Source organism: Pezoporus wallicus, unplaced genomic scaffold (genome assembly GCF_028554395.1).
Source record: "Pezoporus wallicus isolate ANWC-B61680 ecotype Strahan unplaced genomic scaffold, APGP_CSIRO_Pwel_v1 contig_8057, whole genome shotgun sequence".
NCBI classification, from domain to species: Eukaryota; Metazoa; Chordata; class Aves; order Psittaciformes; family Psittacidae; genus Pezoporus; species Pezoporus wallicus.
In genome coordinates this window covers 2,360,215-2,366,214 of record NW_026637044.1, presented here as the reverse complement: position 1 = coordinate 2,366,214, position 6,000 = coordinate 2,360,215, and positions in this window count along the sequence as shown.

Here is a 6,000-nt window from a genome sequence, read left to right as displayed (position 1 = left end):
TTTCATGCCTGTGTCTGGGCAATTGAGTTCAGCCATGGACCTAAATGCCAAGCCAAAAGGTACCACTGCTCTTAATCACAATCCTAGGAGACCCTTGATGGTCTTTTGTGAGCTTTGATGGTCGGGAGAGGTTCAGGTCCAAGGCAAATACTGCAATTAAGTGTCAGCTATGCCTGACTGCCAGCACAAGGCTCCCTTTGCTTTCTTGCTAAGTGCCTTTCCCCAAGCTGTGATCTCCCTACCGTGCTGCACTCATGATGCACACGTGTAGGAGACTGACTTTACTTACCTATGTAGTGAAGGGCTGTTCCCACCTCATGAGAGGAGGCAAGCCAATACCACGCAGAAGAGCGGGCACTCATGCAAAATGGCAGCAGCAGAAACTGAATCCCAGTCCCTTGGAGCCCAATGCAATGCCCACAGCAATAGCCCGAACATCCTTTTTGCCACCAGGTGGAGCTGGGAGAGAGCTCCTTAGAACGGGACAGCTGACAGCACTCTGGCAGGATTGCACAGCGCCTGTGGCTAACCAAAAAGAGGAATTTTTTGCTTGGTTGGTTGATTGGTTAGTTGGTTGTTCCTCCCCACCCCCAGCCCAGGAAATTCATGTCTGTCTCACTGAGAAATTCCCTCCCAAAAATCAAATAAGTGAGAATTGCCTGTTGTTTTGTTTTCAAAGATTTAACTCCTGTTGAGATGTAAACCTGCCATTGCAACCATTCCTTGGCATGGTTGTCCCTTGGCTGGGAGTAACAGCTAATGCCATGCTGTCATTGCTGTTTATCTCATGCGTGACTGCTAGGTTGGCTCCTAACTTCTGCCTGCAGTCACCTTGCAGCTTGGGACTGCCCATCCAAGCTTGCTGGGAGCAAGGCTGGGTTCAAGCTGGTCTCATGGAGCTTCTACCCTCATCCCTCGGTAGCTGCTTGAGTGATGGCTGCAGCATTTCTGACTGCTTCTCTTATTTCAGCCCAGAGCCAAAGTGCATGGAAATGCTCTGCTGATGCAGTTCTCCCATCTATAAGAGGCTCTTAACCACTGAGACAGCTTCACCCACTTAACAACTTATAGGAACCACTTAGAGTGCCCTACTGTGCCTCTCTTTCCTTAAGCTGTATGTTTTGTTCTCCACCACCACCTACACCACAGTGCTTGTTTCCAGTATGATGGTTACACACATGCCCAATTTGCATGAATAAAATCAGATGTGGCCATCCTCTGTTGGCCTCATGAGCTGCTGCTTTGTGACTTTCACCCTGGTGTTGAGGAATCTTACTGAGACTTAATATTAATATGCAATATCAACAGCAGACATACATTGTACAAGGTTCATTAGGTCTCCACAGATGAAGTTATCTCAATCTGTCTATCCCAGTTGTGAGCTGAAAGCCATTTGAACAGGTAAACATAATGATGTATCTGTGCTAACATTTATTGCCTCTGAAAACAGAGCTCATCCCCACAAGATACGAATCTGCTGTAGCATGACTATTTGGAGCCCAGAAAGGGCCAAATTCACCTGCAGCAGGTCAGACCCTCGGTCCATGGCATTCAGGTAGCAAGAGACCTTAAAGATTATCCAGTTCCAGGTCCTGCGTAATTTGGTGCCCTTTTCTCAGACAGGGGTGACCCCACACTAGCCAAATGACACTTGTCTGACAGACAGCTCACTTGCTACTCAGCTGCATCTCTTGCTTTCACTTTGGGCTCAATAGGAAATAACAGTGCAGGTGATTTCTTACCTGAACCTACTCCTGTGTGATCTTTGATCCAGGAGCAGGCAGACCCTCTATTCCTGTAATACCTGATAAGACAAGTCATCAGATGGCTTGCTTTTATTTTTTTAAACTGGACTGACTGTTGACTTTGCCTCATATAAGTCCTCTTCCTCCATGTTTTTTAAAAAATGTTTTTATTGCAGTGGGATTTTCTTTCAATTTTTTATATTTTTTAGTGCTGCTGAACTTTAATATTTAGTTCACAAGCTCTCATTTGCTTTCTTTCAGCTCACATATGCTCTTAGTGAAAAGAGATGGAGACCTCTAAGGTGGAGCTGGGCTGTAGGAAACAGCTGTTGGGGCTTCTCTGGGCTTTGTCTTTCGGCTGCCAGACCAGTTTTCTGGTTTCGTGCATTTTGGTTTTATCTTGTGGCCATAGCCAAGGGTCCAAATTGTGCCATAATAAAACCGCCTGACTTTTGGGGGACTCCTTTGGTTGCATATAAGGATAGTACTTTCTTATATGTCATATGAGCATATGTCATGTGAGCAGAGGTGTTTTGTTTCACATTCACAGTGTATCACAATGTCCTACTACACCCCCCCCCCCCCCCCCCCCCCCCCCAATTTTTCTATGCTCGCACATCAAGAAGGGCTGATCACCTTCACCCATAAACTGTGCTGGCGGTACCTGTCATCATTGGTCCAGGAGCAGAAGTTGTGCTGCAGGCAGAGGTTGATCTCTCAGAGGAGCCTCTCCAGAAGGGACATTCTCACCCTGCAGCCTGGTCCCAGGTCCCTTCCATTAGACCTAGATTTAGCTAAGATATTAGGAAGTTCTTCCCTGTGAGGGTGGTGAGGCCCTGGCACAGGTTCCCCAGAGAATCTGTGGCTGCCCCATCCCTGGCAGTGTTCAAGGCAAGGCTGGAGGAGGCTTGGAGCAACCTGGTCTAGTGGAAGATGTCCCTGCCCGTGGCAGGGGATTGGAACTGTATGATCATTAAGGTCCCTTCTAACCCAAATTATTCTATGATTCTATGATTAACACATCTCCTCCATCTGCTAATGACCAAGTCCGTGGTGCATGCATTGAGAGGGAGAAGTGAGAGGTCTCTTCCCACCACTGTCTACACCTTCGCATCATCAGTTCAAATGACCCTCACTAGTAGGCTGACACTGGGCAGAGGAGAGAAACATTTTCTCTCCAGTGTGTTCCCTTGCTCAGTTTTATTTACACCCAACCAACGTGTTTCTAGCCTGTAATTTTTGCTTCACCCAGCTGTGCCATTCCTTCCTCAAGCTGGTTTATTTCTTTTCCATATGCTCGGCATCCTTCACAGGGCTGCTGGAAAGGCTTTGCAAGCTAGCATGGAGGTATCATAGGTAATAAAATACATGTTACCGAATGCTATGCAAACAACTGAGGTCATGGTGTTTAGTAAATCTGTTTTTCCCCCAACTGAGGATAAAACCTTGCTCTCTCAGAATGCTGGAAAGTCTAACGCCTTCCTTTTTTTCCCTCTCCTTTTTCTTCTTTTACTCATTTTTAATTCCCTCCCTTGGTTCCCCTTGTGAGTATATCACCTATTTATCCAATGCTTATTATTGTTGTTGGGTAACTGGCAAAGATCGACATCTTGGTGAGCAGTCTCCCAGCCCACAGTACTGCCTTTTTCTCAGCCCCAGCAGAGAAGCTGAGGATCACTAATACCAGCTTTATTTTCCTTGGCACTTTCCAGAGCTGGAGCCACCCAGTCTTTCCTTGCAGAGTGCTTCTTAATCAATACTAAATGGCTGACAGTGCAAGGAACTTCCGTCTGCAAAAAATTATGACTCAATGTTGGGGGGCTTTGGTGCTGAAAGTTATGTAATAAGCCTTGAAGATGGGAGTAAATGGGAGGTTGTATGAAAGGCAGAAGTTTTGGCAGAGGGCATATATGTTTATGTCGGGTATAGGCTGACATGATCTCGACAGCAGAGATGAATGTTGCTCCATGTTGGTACCCAGGACCTGATGTCACTTATGACGATGTTAAATGGAAAAGATTCCTTCTTTGATTTTTCTGGTGTGTTTTTTCGACTGGCTGGTTATTTCGTTGTTTTTATTTTTCCCATTTTTTTGCCTCTTCTGCAATATTTGACAATCCACTTCAAGTCCAGACTTAATTTCAAGTTTTGGAGTAGCTGAAGTTGTGTATTGACACTTTCTTTAATATAAGGAACATGTAGATTCTTAACTGATAAACATATTTAGAAAACAAAAGACACTAAAATTTTGAGAAAAAAAAAAGAATTGGCTCTATATAAGCACTGTTTTAATTTTGCCATATGTCCCGTACTTTGTTCATTGATTAAAATATTTTAATTCTTTCAATTTAAAATTAATTCTTCAATTGCACTATAATCATTTTCTATGAAATGCATCTTCTGGGAAAGTAATAGTTGGGCAGTTTAAATTCTTGGAGAGCAGAAACAAAAAAACCCACTCTTTCTGACCTTGATACTGCAAAAACCTGTCTGAGAGCCAATGGGAAATTTTCTGAAGGAATGTTTTCCCATTGGAAAAAGCCAATTTGATAAAATTGAAATGGTTTGCAAATGTTAGTTCTGATGAACTTTCATTTAAAAAAAATGAAGTTTTGGTTTGCAGTTTGAATGTGTCTTCATTTCTATTTTTTATTTTATGTGCTGTAGCATATTGGTTGCATAGAACTAATAAATCTCCAACTTAGTGCAAAAATTTGTATTTATTAGCATGAACATTTTTATCAACTGTAAGTGCCTTTTTCTCTCAGAATTGTGTTTTTAAAAAATTTTGAAAATACTTTGCTTTCTTCTGGATCCAGACCGGAAAGATATTCGAAAGCATAGGATTTACCACAGAATGGAAAATTTGATTCCTCTCCAGCTACGGTGTTTGCAGGTAACATGTGCTTTATGGTGTTTTTTAAAAAGGATATGGGAACAGATTGTGGAAAAGACTTTCCAGGAATGTGGTAGAACCCCCTGTTGCTTGAGGAATGCTAAAGCTGATTTGACAAAGCCCTGGAGAATATGTTCTTGAGGGCAATTTGGTATTGGCAGGCAAGTGGATGGGTTGACTTAAGACATTCTTTATGCTTCCATGAAGGGAGGACAAAATGTTTATTTTGGTTTCAGGGTTTAATAGGTTTGGAGATATTTCAAGCTACTGGAGGCTTCAAAATTAAAGTATTCAGCCCAGAGACTTCTCAATTTTTTTTTTTTTTTTTTTCAGGAGGACCAGGAATAATCTGGGCAGAAACAAAACTATAGTTACTTACACAAAACCTTTCTCATGTTACACTTAGGGCCACAAATCACGTTTCCACCTGAAGAACGAGCTTTTAGAGGGGAACATTTTCTCCCCTCCTCAACAACACTATTGAGTCTCCTTCAATCTTCAGTCAAATTGACATGGGAAAAGTTTGATCAGGGAGAAATAAAATTCCTCAGATGACTATTAATTCATTGGTTGTTTTCTGCAGTAGTGTCTCATGGCTTCCTCTTTCTCGTTTCTGTTTGCTGTTGACATTTCTGTGGAGCTTTGCAAGAAGATGTGTTTTCTTCAGAATGTGAAGACTTCCTTGCCTTTCAGTTTTCCAACTGCATGTCAGGAAGCCAAAATCCTTGGAAATGTCAACTCAAAGGGGAAACAGGTGATGTGAACTTGCCATGAGTAAGGCTAGAGGGTAGCTGCAGAAGTACAGTGTTCCAAGAGGTTTATATATAAATGCTGATCTGCTGGAGCATGAAATGACCCTGCTGGTCTTTTAAATTTATTTTTTCCCTCCTTTTTTTCCTTTCCCTTCCTTTCCTGCCTCTTTTAATTGTGTGTGTCCTTTTCACTGCCTAGTGGGTTGTGTGTTTTGGATGAAGAGGCACCTTCTGCTCTCTCATGTGACAGGATTCAAGGACGGGTCCACCAAAAGCATTAGGAGAGCAGATAAAACCTCGGGAAATCTCTGAATCCAAGTGTGAGTCATCAGAAGAGTTGATTTGAAAGGACAGCTGTACTAACATTGACTAAGATGCCTGTTAAAAATACTGGCAGCCAAAGAAGGATCACTCAGTATTTGATCATCCATTCTGGAAATTAGCAAAACAATCTACAGAGATTCAGAATAATATTTTCATGTCAAGATAAGGATATTTCATTTGTTGGGTGCTTTTTGCATTTTATGATTTCCTCCCAGTTTTACTCAGGAAATCATAGAAACACAAGATACTCCTCCTTTGGTGGGACTGATATGTGAAATAAAAC